This window comes from Arvicanthis niloticus, chromosome 30 (assembly GCF_011762505.2).
Source record: "Arvicanthis niloticus isolate mArvNil1 chromosome 30, mArvNil1.pat.X, whole genome shotgun sequence".
NCBI classification, from domain to species: domain Eukaryota; kingdom Metazoa; phylum Chordata; class Mammalia; order Rodentia; family Muridae; genus Arvicanthis; species Arvicanthis niloticus.
This window is the reverse complement of record NC_133438.1, coordinates 2,736,649-2,751,906: the sequence shown is the minus strand read 5'-3', so window position 1 is coordinate 2,751,906 and position 15,258 is coordinate 2,736,649. Positions and strand designations below refer to the sequence as shown.

The following is a 15,258-nucleotide window of genomic DNA, read 5'->3' as shown; positions in this document are numbered from 1 at the left end:
ATGAGTGAGAATATTGAATTTCAGTGGATGTGACCAGTGTGACCACATTGTACCCTTGTGTGCAGAACCCTATGACCACAAAGACAAATGGCCACCTTAGACCCAGTGACCCATCATATCTAAGCTCAGGAGTGGTCTCATACTTTGATGGACACTGGCCACTGTTTCCTTTGTTTAATTTTGTGTCTTATTTCACTACACTAAATTCAGGAGGATATCCAGATACTGGATTCTCAAGCATATGATGCAGATATTTATACATTGCAATCATACAACTCTTAAAAATCATCAGCAGCTCTTGGAATAAAGCTTCCTGTCAATTCTTGTAATTTTTTTCCATCTTCACAGATGTGGAAGGGTAGGTCCACTGCCATCAACTTCCTAGAAATGTGTCTGGCCTCTCAGCAAGTCAACAACTCAGGTCAATAGAACTTAAAGATCTTCCAAGAATGTTGGGATTTCACTTGCACCCTGTTGGACATTGTGTATCCTAGACTATGTCATAACTCCTGCATAAAGGATCATCAGAGAAACACAGCATGTGTGATTCTGTTCTGATAGACATTTTAGTGAATTCACACATATGTTTCATTGGTCAAAAATATTAGATCATGTGTGTTGGGATATTAGTCTCCAGTTGTAACTAGTCGGTTTGTGTGCAGACTCCAGCTGCCACTTTCTTTCAACTAACTTAAACCAAAATGAATTTCTTTATTTTTGTGACTTGTACATTTTTAATAAAGGCAAAAAATTCAAAATCATGCATCCCACAGAATTTGACAAGTGAAATACCATGTGGAATCCAGTAGGAAAAGCATGAAAAATGCTTTAAATTTCCAAGTGGCTATATTTTGCATTAGCCTATGAAATAAACTTTCATTTTAGAAAGTTTAAAATTTTGTAATTTTAAAGTTTGTAGAATTCTGGCTTTCCTGTGTCTCTATTGATTAAACATAAGGGTAACATACGGGTTGAAACTCCCAAGATGCTACTAGACTATAAACACAATTCTCCTATGATACAAAGAAATTTATTTTGGTTGTTATTCTAAGGGTTGTGGTTATAGTCATGTAGGTTTGTGTTTGTTTCAAGTAAGTAGTTTTCAGTGACATGCACAGTCATTGACATGCCATGATGTAATTGGTTTTCAAGATGTGTATCAAAAGTTGATATTTTCAACAATTTTTTGTACATTTTTTTTGTTCATTTTAAATTTCTTTCACTTTTTTTGGTTACTATTTTTAATTAGTTTCATTGTATCACATTTGTTTTAGGCTTTTTACTATTTAGTATTTGATTGAACCAATTCTTCCTTGCCCTTCTCTCTGCACTAACTCCAGCTTATGTGTTTCATGTATATTTCTCCTTCCATTCTCTTATCTTAGGTGCTTTCTTACCTTTACAAAACTATCTCATAGAGGTATTTGATCCCATTTATGGGCTCCATTTCATTTATATGGATTCAAAATAGACTCACATGCATATAATCACCCTTTTAAAAATAATAAGCTGGGAAACAGTATTGAGACAGAATCTACATTATTGATCTTTCTTAAGCTGTCTTTACTTAAGAAAGTGCTCTTTACTCACCACTGTAGCCATTCCCTAGGATATTCTGCAGTGTCAGTTCATGGGGAAGTGTAGTCTGTATCTGATAGTTTCTAAGATCTCAGCTCATTTCTCTACATTCATGTAACTTCTCTCTACAGATTTCTAACTTCACTGTCAATTCTGTCCCAGTTCTTTACTGTCCAGTTCACCATTGCTGTATAGCTCATTAGTGTGTAGCACATTTTTTTCCACATAGGTTTCTTGGTTGAGCCTGGTGCTGACTCAGTTGTTACTGTCAGACAGTGCAATAGGATTGCTCCTGATCTAGAAGGAATTTGATGACAATGTGACTTTCAGTAATAAAGTGTGATGTTTTCAGATTTTTCTCCCACTGCCCTGCATGGATGGGCTAACTAAATCACGGTCTTCTTTCGCACCATTTCCACTGTAATCTTTTGAGTGGTATATTCAATAGTTCACTTTATATCTTGGTCGCTATCCATTCTTCTCCTCCCTCTCACCTCTGAGAGGGTGGACACCAACTGAGAATCACCTTGACATATCAAGCCTCTTCAGGGCTAGGTGTATTTTCATCCACTGAGGCCAGACAAGGCAGCCAGTGAGAGAAATGGATTCCACAGACAGATAATAGCTTTATGGAAAGCCTATGGTACAGATACTATGAGATTGGATCACATGAGATGTTCCCAGGTCTCTAAAGGCACAGGTCTGAGTGTTAACATATGCTTGTGCACCTATGTGCTGTAACATTGCATAACAGGTACCTCATAAATTAGTAATATATGTGTCACTTGACCCATCATTTAAATGTTTTTTACTCTTAATAAAATTTCCTATCTATGAATATATATATATATATATATATATATATATATATATATATTCTTAATAGTATTACTAATTTTTCATGGTCTACCACTTAATATTAGGTAAAATGTACTGTAAGAATTGACATGTTTGAGGTTGATAGTAGTCACTAAAATTGTCTTCCTTTATACCATGACTAGAAAAAAATACCAATATTTTGTTATAGTCATGGATTATACTTGTTGGTACTGGTTCTTTCTTTTGTTGTTGTTGTTGTTTTTGTTTTTATTTTTTGAGACAGGGTTTTTCTGTGTAGCCCTGGCTGTCCTGGAACCCACTCTGTAGACCAGGCTGGCCTCGAACTCAGAAATCCACCTGCCTCTGCTTCCCAGGTGCTGGGATTAAAGGCGTGCGCCACCACCGCCCGGCTGGTTCTCTCTTTTCATTGCTTCTCACAGGCCAAATAATCTTGCATGTGATGCTGCATATTATATAATTATCTTTCCAATTCACAGGTGTATCCTTAAACCATCAACAATCTTACAATATTGTGTTGTATGCAAGTTTGTATTGTAAGTTACAATTGCTACTGTCAGAAACTCCAAGTATTGTTACAGTACATAGTGTATGCAGACTAAAGTCTATGCTGACATTGTATGCCTGAGTTTTAAGGATTCCACTCATTTAGCCTTTCAGTAGCTCTTCAGATTATTAATACTTTTCATTCATTCTGATGCAAAAATTGGTGTGAACATAATCTAAAGAAAATCAGGCACAATCAGAGAATGGACTTCTGGAATCTGGCAATCAAAATACTTTTCTTATCACAAACTACAACTGGAATTCTAGGAAATTTTTCTCTTCTTATCTACTATCTAGTCTACTATATAGAACATGTGTTAAAGCCCATAGATTTGATTCTCATGCACCTAATTGCATCCAATGCCTTGATAGTTCTGTCTACAGGAATGCCCCAAACATTGGCAGTGTTTGGGTTAAAGCAGTTTCTAAATGATTTTGGATGCAGATTACTTGTGTACATTCAAAGTGTTGGCAGGAGTGTGTCCATTAGTACAACTTGTCTCTTGAGTATCTTCCAAGCCATCACCATCAATCATAGGGAATCTTGTTGCAAGGATCTAAAAGCCACAGTTGCAAAGTACATTAGCTGCTTCATTATTCTTCTCTGGGTTTTGTCCATGTCTGTACATTTCATTTTCTTTGTGTACATACTTATCAAAAGGCACAGCAAAAACATGACAAGAAACCGAGATTTGGAGTACTGTTCAACTGGAGGGGTGATGCCATCAATTCCTCACTCTATTCAGCATTAGTTGTGTGCCCTGAAATCTTCTTTTCTGTGCTCATTGCCTGGTCCAGTGGCTTGATGATTTTCATTCTGTACAGACACAAGCAGAGGGTTCAACACATCCATAGCAGTCCTGTTTCCAGCAGAAACTCATCAGAATTTCAAGCCATCCAGAAGATCCTAGTCCTGGTGTGTATCTTCCTGGCATTTTATACTCTCTCCTCCATCTTAAGAGGCTTCATTGCTTTTCTGCATAATCACAATTGGTGGCTGCTGAGCATCAATCGCCTCATATCTCTGTGTTTTCCATCCTTTGGACCCTTTGTTCTTATGAGTCATTACACTTTTATGCCCAGACTCAGTTTGATCTGGATGGGAAATAAAATTTTCTAATCTTTGTTTTATTTGGATATTTTATTTATTTACATTTCAGATGCCTTCCCCTTTCCACATTTCTCCTCCCTAGAAACTCCCTATTCCATCCCTCTTCCTGTTTATTTGCTTTTATACCATTTTAATTACATGCAAGTACTAAGGTCAGTTCTAAGTTGAGGAACTAGCAATACAATAGATGCAAATACTCAAGCAACAAGCAAGACAATAAACACAAATAGTCAAAGAACAAGCAAGGCAATAAAGAAAATTTTATGAATACTCCCGTAATCACTGTTTCTAAGGGCTTATTAGGATGACCAAAATATCTGAGTCAACTACCCTATCCCAGTCCACTCATTTTCATGTTGGGAGGCATTCTTGGTAGAATGACCTAAGAGAGGCTCAGTCTTGTTTATGAAACAAAAAGGGGGAGAGGCAGAGAGCTTCTGGGGCTGCTTGGCAAGAATCTGACCTGGGCCAAGGACAAGGAAATGGGCTGCTTGGCAGAAATATGACATTGGCCAAGGACAAAGAAGTGGGCTTCAGGGAGGTATCTGACATTAGTCTAGAACAAAGAAGTAATTTTAGGCAGGAATCTTAATCTTAGGCTAAAATTTCCTAACCTTATTTAAGTATTTGAATGGTACATTTTACTTGGTTTCCAATTATTAACTCACAATCTTCATCAAAATGTCAATAAAGAGAATTAAATCATAGAACCTTGTCTTTGTTAAAGTTATCCAAAATGAAAATGAGAGTTTGTGACCTGGTTGAATCAGTAGCCTAAATGAGCTTATCATGTTGTTATGATGACCATTGCACTCTGGAGTCTTCCTTTTGCTTTGCTGGTTTATAAATGAGACAGGAAAAAAAAACTGCCAATAAAGCTGACCTTCTTGTTGCGTTCATCTTGTCAGGCAGCTTGGCTGCTAAGAATTTCACAGACATCCTGAAGGCCCTCCATCTAAAAGGAAAGGAAATTGAAACCACAACTGGCCAAGTTGTTCTTCAGGAAGCCTGGGTTCTGTCTTAACTGCTGTAGCTTGCACCAGACCTGTAAAAAATAAGATTACATCTTTTACCTCATACAAAAATCAGTTCAAAATGAATGAGATTTTTTGATATGATTTGAAGTCGGTTGGATAATATATTTTTGAGAGATTTTTCATTATCCTGGATATACATTTTCTTTGTTGTTATTCTATTTTTTAAAATCTGTTTTGGCATCATGGTAATGCTATACTCACCAGAAGAGCTTTGAATAAATTAATATAGACATTATGGAAACCAGTTTTGTGGTCTCTCAGGATGTGAAAAATGGAACTACTATTTGACCAGCTCTTCTATTCCTGGGCTTGTACTCAGAAAATTCCATATCATAACATAGAAATATTTGCCTATCAGTGATTCATTGCTGATCTGTTTATTGTAGCTATGAAGTAGATCTCTTACATGTATCCATAAACAGATAAATCAAATACTCAATTTTTCACATACAAAATGGACTATAACTTCACCACTGTGAAAGATGTAATCACAAAATATATAGGAAAATTGATTGATTGGTCTATTGATCGATTGATTGATTTTAATGGATGAAATTAAGCCATGTCACCAAAATCAGAAAGAAATATAATCACATGCAGATCACGCAGATCCTATAATGTCTAGGTGTATATATGAAAAGTGTAACTTCAGTTATAACATTTCTAAAGCATACTTAGAAAGATAATATTAGGTGATGGGCAGGTGAAAGTATCCAGAATTTAAAACAAAGGATATACAATAATGTTTTAATTTTCAATTTATTGTCAATTGTAATCAATTAGTTTTTTCTGGTGCATGGGAGTAGACAGATAAAATTGCTACTCAGAGTGTAGAACCTTAAGCAAAGCACTATGGCTACATCATGATTGTTCTCACTGTCTATAGTTCACCAAAATGTACAGAAATTTGGCCTGAACAAGTATTCCCATTATTAGCTATTTCATTGTAGTTTTTAATGCTTTTATTTATGTGTTCATTACAATAAAATGAAGATATAGTCACTTTCTGTCATTACAAAACAAAATAACATCAAAACACAACAAAACACAATACAAATGGATAAAACAAAACCCATCACACTGAAGTTGCAAGAATCAGACACTTACTGAGGAAATATTTCATTACAATTGGGGGTTTTTACCCCACCTTTGATCACTCAGTTCCTGGATAAAAGACACACAATTTTATATTTATAATAAGTCATAATCAGCACTTCAACATGGCAAATATCTATCTTCTATGCTATTAGAATCTATTTATCCATCATTAACCCTGAATTATGACTTGCCATGTTCTGTCTTCACTGCTCTTTATTTCAATTGGCCAGCTCTCATGATCATGCTTTTATGACTCACCTGCCCCTCAGAATCTTCCTTCTCTCTACTGGAGGTTGTCTCAAAAAGTTCTATCTCTTCCTTCTCTGAACATATTGGCTATACCACTACTGGGCTTATACCCAGATGTCCCTCAACAGAAGAATGGATACAGGAAATGTAATACATATTCAGAATTGAGTACCACTCAGCTGTTAAAAACAATGACTACATGAAATTCCTGGGTAATTGATGGGACTAGAAAATATCATCCTGAGTGAAACAACCTAGACACAAATGAAAACACATGGTATGTACTTACTAATAAGTAGATATTAGCCTGAAAGCTCACAATGCCCATAATACAAACCACAGTTCATAGGGAGCATAGAAGGAAAGAAGACACGATATGGACACTTCAGTCTTGCATGGAAGGGGGAACAGAAAGATCGAAGGGCCAACTGGGGACTGCCCCACCTGGGGATCCTTCATGATTGCAGACAACAAACCCAACACTGTTGCTGTAGTCAAGAGGTGCTTGCTGACAGGAACTGAGTTGTGGTGCTTCCTTGGGAGGTCCAGCCAGCAACTGACAAATGCAGATGTGGATGCTTGGAGCCAACCATCAGACTTAGTTCAGAAAACCTGGTGGGGGAGCTGTCAGAAGGACTGGAGGATCAGAAGGGGATTGCAACCCCTTTGGAAGAACAACATAGGCTTGCCTGCCTACCCAGTACCCGAGAGTATAGACCACAAACCTAGGAGTGTATCTGGAGGATCCAGGTCTTCAGATACATATGTAGCAGAGGATAGCCTTGCTTGACATCAGTAGGAGAGGAAGCCCTGGCCCCGGGAATGTTTGATGTTCTAGTGTACGGGATGCTGGAGCAGTGGGTCATGAGAGTGCAGGTGGGTGGGGAACACCCTTATACATGCAAAGGGGAGGAGGGAGAGCAGATGTGGGATGGGGGATGGGTGGAGGAGCAACCTGGAAGCAGAATATCCTTTGAGATATAAATGAATGGATTGATTAATAAAATAAGAATAAAGAATTGATTTTAAGACAATCAAAAGCAATGTCAATAGAATAGAAAGTTTAGAGGTTAACAAGTTTTTGAGGGTAAGATCCTATTTGTGTTGGTTTGCATAGGTTTGGATCCTATAGATCCCATGTCTGAAGCTTGTTCCATAGGGAGTGCCACTATTGGGAGGTATGACCTTGTTGGAGTAGGTGTATCAAGGTGGGCTCAGGATTTGAGTTCATTTATGCTCAAGCCTCACCCAATTTGGAAACCCAGTCTTCCCCTGGCTGCCTTTAAATCAAACTCTAGAATTCTTCCAGTAACATGTCTGCCTGCATGGTGCCATGCACCCCACCATGATAATAATTGATGAAACCTCTGAAATAGTGGGCCAACTCCAATTAAATCAAATAAATGTTTCCCTTTATAAGAGTTGCCTTGGTCATAGTGTCTCTTCACAACAATGGAAATTCAAACTAAGACAGATGTTTGTTGTCGGGGACCTTCCTGCCAAATGGTGAGACCTGCACTACCAAAAGCTTGAGGGCCAAAATTGTTAGAGCTTGCACAGTACCAAGCTTGGGGGCTAAATTATCCCGGCTAGTACTGTTGCTCCGATCTGCAGGTCAGGGTTCAGCAAAAGAGAGAGTGAGGATGGACATGAAGAATGGAAACCAGACAGAGCGTGATTCAGTCCCATTTATTCTCCTGTCTTTCTCTCCTCCAGTCTCTCTTCTTTCTTTCCAAGTCCCAAGTCCAAGTCCCTTCTTCTGTCTGCCTCTCACCTTTTATAAGTCTCACTTCTTAAGTCACACCTTTAAGTAACGCCTTTAAGTCTCACACACTCCAGGGGAAATCCTGGGTATATAAAACAAGATGTTATCCGAGTGTGCTCATCTGTTGTAGGCTGTTGAAAATAAGTCTCTTGTCAAGATATATGGCTTGAGATGGCTGCAAGGATGATAGCCGCCTTCTGTCAGCTCCCCACAGTTTGTATCAGGGACTGGAAAATTGTGAGAGGCTTCACCATGCTTTGTTTGGAGGACTGTAGATTTTGGAACTTTATAAAATGCTGTAATGCTTTAAGTGGGGCTTAAAGCTCTATGCTAGTAGAAGTTGGAAGACAGTCTTACTGATTTGAAGTGTAAGGGACTGGCTCAAGAGATTTCAGAGAAGAATTTTATTATGTTGCCTAGAGATCTTTTTTGTGATATTTTGGTGATGAATTTGGTTGAGTATTGCCCTTATCCAAATAGTCTGCCTGAGGCTATGAAGAAGGACTTAATTCAACTGTTGGAGAAAATCTCAAAGACACCTAATATAGACTCTGTCCTGTGGTTCACTCTTATGAATAAAACATTTTAGCATTTTGCAAACAGAGCAAGGGTAGAAAGAAAACACTTCAACATGTATGCTTCAGGGATCAAAAGAGCACCAGGTAGTGGGATAAAGCTAAATCCTGTGTTCAAGGAGATAAAGAGATTGCAGATTTTAAATAAAATTAAGGGAAGAGTGAGCTCTGTTGAGTTCACCCAGCTAAGTTTGCATCTTGTCAAAATGATGCTCCTGAAAAAACATTGTTACCTATTCTAAATTTGCAATGGTTTTGTAGTTGTACAAGCGATAGTTATATCATGTTAGGTGTCATTAAGACCTGGTTTTGTTATTTATTTTCTGTTGTAGAAGGAATAGTGATGTTATGTTAGGCATTTTTAATGACATGACTGTGTGTCAGATTGACAATGGGTAGATTGTGATAGCTTCTGATCATGATTCAGAAAGCTCAGTGCTTCTAGGACCATGTCTGCTGGCAGGATGCCATTCTCCTGTCATGATGATAATGGACTTAGCCTCTCAAATTGTAAGTAAGCCCCAATTAAATGTTTGCCTTTATAAAAGTAGTTTGGCCATGGTGTCCCTCACATCAATAGAAATCTAAATTAAGACATTATTGCTGAAGATATCAGGTGCTAGATTCATAGAGCATGGAGAAATAAGGTGGTTGTTAGTATGTAGTTTCATCTTTATTGGATCATGTTCACAGGTTTGGAAACAATCACACATCGTACCCAGGTGTTAAAGAGAGCTTTACCAAAATGAATCCAGTAGGAATAGTGTCGTAAACATCATGAGAGTAAGTAACCACTTTATAATTAAAATGAAAGCCTAATTCAGAAGATGAAACCCATAGTAGCCACTATGGGTCATAGTAGTGACCTTTAAAATTACAAACTGGTAAATGTTTCATAAATTATTTTGTCTTACACACCCAGCACAGTTGTTATTGCTGTAGATGGAATGAAAATTGCAGTTCTGGAAGGAGATGAGTGCTCTCAGTCATAGACCTATATCTTAGGTTTGAGTTACTCTATTATAGCACTCCTTATTAATGAGTCTGGATCTACCCAATGAACCTGTAGGTGTAAGAAACCAAGCGAGTATGTTATATTTCAGTGTAAGCTGCAGACCCAACAAAGAAGCCTGCATAGGTACTGGTGTCTGATAATGAGTATCTAGGTATAGAAACAGATCTGTAAAACAGACAAAAAGGCACATTAATAATTTCATAGCTAATATGGTAGTGAAAATACATAGACACAACTTACCTTGAGTCAGTCCTTGATGGCTACCCTAGTAATTTAAATCCTTGACTGGGGGTGATTGTGCTTAACATGCAGAAACGAAGTCCATGTGTGAAAGTGTAGAATGTCTGGGGTAATGATTTTATCTGATAATTCATCTGAACTAACATGATGTGTAAACAATCTTTGGAGTACGATTATTATAGTTGAACTTAACTTAGTTTCACCTCCATAATAAACACATCAGTGGAAATATAAGAAACACATAATCCTGGAACATATAGGATGTAAATATGTTACTGGAGTAAAAGGTACTCTTATATAACTCTACATTTCTGAGTTATAGATGTAATGAAAATAATACATAATTCCTCTTGTATTACAAACATGGGGTCCATCTTGTGCTTGTAAAATTAAACTTGGAGATTCGACAGTTTTTTGTTGTGGCAGACCATATTTAGAGCATTGCATTTTAGTGAACCTCAGAGGCTTAATGGTACTTGCATTAGCCTGTGAAATAAATCTTTATTTCAGCATAAGAAAATATTATTTAAAGATTTATTTTAATCTATTTTATTTTGTGTGCATAATGTTTGGCCTGACTGTGGGGAGCCGACAGAAGGTGGCTATCATCCTTGCAGCCATCTTTAGCCATATACCCTGGCAAGAGACTTGATTACATCAGCCTACAACAGCTGAGCACACTCTGATAACATCTTGCTTTAGATACCCAGTATCTTCCCTTGGGTGAGTGAGACTTAAAGGTGTGATTTAGAGCTGAGGCTTAAGGGTGTGACTTAGAGATCAGATTTAGAGACAAGCCCTAAGGGCATGAATTAAAGGTGTGGCTTAGAAGTGAGACATGTAAAAGGCGAGAGGCAGACAGAAGAAATGAGTAGTTAGCAGGCACTTGGAAGAGTACAACTTGGAGTTAGGCATTAGGTAGCAGGCACTTGGAAGAAGTAACTTGGAACTTGGAGGCACTAGGGACTAGGAGCTAGGGACTAGGTACTCAAGACTTGGGACTTGGACTAGGAAGAGAGACTGAAGAATAAACAGTATTGAATCACTGTCTGGTCTCCATTCTTCACGTCTGTCCTCTCTCTCTTGCTGAACCCGACCCGCAGACTGGAGCAGCTTGGGGCAGTGCAGGCTCTAACAACTTAGCTCCCAAGGCTTTTGGCAGTGCAGGTTCAAACATTGATAGAGTGCTCTGCAACATTTTTGGCCCCCAAACGTGGGGCAGCTCGGGCTGCAACACCTGACTGTATCTATGTGCACTATGAGAATGTAGTTCCTGCAGAGGATAGAAGAGATTGTCAGAACCCCAGAGAAATAGAGTTGCAGACAGAAATGACCTTCCTTGTGGATTCCAGAAACCAATATGTTTCCTCTTCAAAAGGAGCAAGTGGTCCTTACCTCAGAGCCATCTCTCTAGTTACCGCGAATAAAAACTTTTTACAACCCAAATCATACAATAAATATCAACACAGTGAACTCAATATCAAGTTGAGACACAAATTGCATTTAAGACTGGATAGAGTCTGAAAATGTATCTCATGACTCTGTGATCAGGGATTTTGAACTAAATTAGCCATTTTCTCTCTTTTTTGGATATTTTATTTACATTTCAGATGTTATCCCCTTTTCTCATTCCCTCCACCCAGAAACCCACTATCCTATCCCCCCTCCTCCTGCTTCTATGAGGATGTGTCCCCACAACCAACCCACTCCCACATCCCTGCCCTCAAATTCCCCCACACTTGGGAATCCAAGCTTCTTGTGACCTAGGACCTCCTCTCCCACCTATGCCCTAAAACGACATCCTCTCCTACATACACATCTGGAGCTATAGGTCTCTCCCTAAGTGCTCCCAGGCTAGTGGTTTAGACCCTGGGAGCTCTGGTTGGTTGTTATTGTTGCTCTCTCCATTGGGCCACAAACCCTTCAGCTCCTTCAGTCTTTTCTCTCACTCTTTTATTGGGAACCCCATGATCAGTTCAATGGTTAGGTAAAGCATCCCCTCTGTATATGTCAGGCTCTGGCACACCTCTAAGGAAACAGCTATGTCATGCTCCTGTCAGCATGCACTTCCTGGCATCCACATCAGTGTCTGTATTTGGTGACTGCACATGGGATGGATATCCAGGGGGAACAGTCTCTGGACAGCCTCTCCTTCAGTTTCTGTCCCACACTTTGTTCCCACGAGCATTTTGTTACTTCTTCTAAGAAGGACAAACACACCCACACTTTGGTCTTCTTTCTTCATGAGCTTCATGTGGTCTGTGAGTTGTATCTTAGCTATTGCAAGCTTTTGTGCTAATATCCATCAGTGAGTGCATACCATGTGTGTTCTTTTGTGATTGGGTTACCTCACTCAGGATAATATTTTCTAGTTTCCTCCATTTGCCTAAGAATTTCATGAACTCATTGTTTTTAATAGCTGAGTAATACTCCATTGTGTAAATGTACCACATTTTCTGCATCTATTCCTCTGTTGAAGGACATCTGGATTCTTTACAGATTCTGGCTATTATAAATAAGGCTGCTATGAACATAGTGGAGCATATGTTCTTGTTATATGTTGGAGCTTCTTCTGGGTATATGTCTAGGAGTGATATAGCTGGATCCTGAGGTAATGCTATGTCCAGTTTTCTGAGGATCCACCAGTCTGAATTGCAGAATGGTTGTACCAGCTTGTAATCCCATCAACAATGGAGGGGTGTTCCTCTTTCTCCACATCCTCACCAGCATCTGCTATCACCTGAGTTTTTGATCTTAGCCATGCTAACTGATGTGAGGAACAATCTCAGAGTTGTTTTGATTTGAATTTCCCTGATGACTAAGGATGTTGAACATTTCTTTAGGTGCTTCTTGGCTGAGAATTTTTTGTTTAGTTCTGTAGCCCATTTTTAATAGGGTTATTCGGTTGTCTGGAGGCTAAGTTCTTGATTTCTTAGTATATATTTAATGTTAGCCTTCTATCAGATGTAGGTCAGGTAAAGATCTTTTCCCAATATGTTGGTTGTAATTTTGTCCTATTGACAGTGTCCTTTGTCTTACAGAAGCTTTGCAATTTTATGAGGTCCCATTTGTCAATTCCTGATCTTAGAGCATAAGCCATCAGTGTTCTATTCAGGAATTTCCTTGTGCCTGAGGCACTTGCCTACCTTCTTTTCTATTAGTTTCATTGCATCTGGTTTTGTGTGCAGGTCCTTTGACTATAGCTTTATACAAGGATATAAGAATGCATTGGTTTGCATTCTTCTACATGCTAAAATCCAGTTGAACCAGCACTATTTGTTGAAAATACTGTAATTTTTCCACTGGACAGTTTTATCTCCTTTATCAAAAAAAAAAAAAAAAACAAGTGACCATGGATATACGGGTTCATTTCTGGATCTTCAATTCTATTTCATTTACCTTTCTGCCTGTCTCTATAACAATACTATTCAATTTTTATCCCTATTGCTCTGTAGTACTGCTTTAGGTAAAGTATGAAATTCTTTTATTGTTAAGAATAGTTTTTGCTATCCTGGGTCTTTTGTTAGTCAAGATGAATTTGCAAATTGCTCTTTGTGGCTCTATGAAGAATTGAGTTGAAATTTTGAGAAAAATTGCCTTAAATAGTTGGATTACTTTCAGAAAGATGAAGATTTTTACTATATTAATCCTGCAAATTCATGAGCATGAGAGACCTTTCGGTCTTCTGAGATCTCCATTTTTTTCTTTAGAGACTTGAAATTCTTGTCATACAGATCTTTCATTTGATTGGTTATATTCAGGCCAAGGTATTTTGTATTATTTGTGACTCTTGTGAAGGGTGTCATTTCCCTAATTTCTTTCTCAGCCTGTTTATAATTTGAGTAGAGAACGGCTACTGAGTTGTTTGAGTTGATTTTATATCCAGGCACTTTACTGAAGTTGTTTATCAGGTTTAGGAGTTCTCTGGTGGAAGTTTTGGCGTCACTTATATATACTATCATATCATCTGCAAATAGTGATATTTTGACTTTTTCTTTTCCTATTTGTATCCCTTTGACTTCCTTTTCTTCTCTATTTGCTCTGTCTAGGACTTCCAGTATTATATTGAATAGGTAGGAAGAGAGTGCACAGCCTTGTCTAGCCCCTGATTTTAGTGGATTATTTCAAGCTTCTCTTCTTTTAGTTTGATGTTGACTACAGGTTTGCTTTATATTGCTTTTATTATAATTAGGTATGTGCCTTGAATTCCTGATCTTTCCAAGACTTTTGCCATGAAGGGGTGTTGAATTTTGTCAACTGCTTTCTCAGCATCTAGTGAGATGATCATGTCATTTTTTTCTTGAGTTTGTTTATATACTGGATTACATTGATGGGTTTCTGAATATTGAACAAACCCTGCATTCCTGGAATAAAGCTTACTTGATCATGATGGATCATTGTTTTGATGTGTTCTTGGATTCAGTTTGCAAGAATTTTATTGAGTATTCTTGCATTGATATTCATAAGGGAGATTGGTATGAAGATTTCTTTCTTTGTGTCTTTGTGAGATTTAGGTAGCAGCATAATTGTGGCTCCATAGAATGAATTGGGAAGTGTTCCTTCTGTTTCTATTTTGTGGAATAGTTTGAAGAGAATCAGTATTAGGTCTTTCATAAATGTCTGATAGAATTCTGCACTAAAACCACTTGATCCTATGTATTTTTTTTTTTTTTGGTGGGGAGACTTTTAATAACTGCTACTATTTCTTTATAGGTTATGGGATTGTTTAGATGGTTTATATGCTCCTGACTTAACGTTGGTATCTGGTATCTGTCTAAAAAATTGTTCATTTCCTCCAGATTTTCCAGTTTTGTTGAGACTTTTGCAGTAGGATCTGATTTTTTAAATTTTTTTTAATTTCTGTTGTTATGTCTCCCTTTTCAGTTCTGATTTTTATTAGTTTTGATACTGTCTCTTTGTCCACTGGTTAGTCTGGCTAAGGGTTTATTATCTTGTTGATTTTCTCAAAGAAATGTCTCCTTGTTTTGTCAATATTTTATATAGTGCTTTCTGTTTCTACTTGGTTGATTTCATCTCTGAGTTTGATTATTTTTTGCATTCTACTCCTCTTGGGTGTATTTGCTTCTTTTTGTTCCAGAGCATTCAAGTTTGCTGTCAAGTTGCTAGTGCATGCTTTCTCCAATTTCTGTTTGTAGGCACTTAGAGCTATGAGTTTTCCTCTTAGTACTGCTTTCATTGTGTCTCAT

The 15,258-nt window shown here is 37.8% G+C and overlaps 1 pseudogene; it reads left to right on the top strand.

Moving 5' to 3' along the window:
- Window positions 1-3,164: 3,164 nt before the first annotated feature.
- Window positions 3,165-4,081, top strand: LOC143440564 (vomeronasal type-1 receptor 4-like; annotated as a pseudogene).
- Window positions 4,082-15,258: the final 11,177 nt, after the last annotated feature.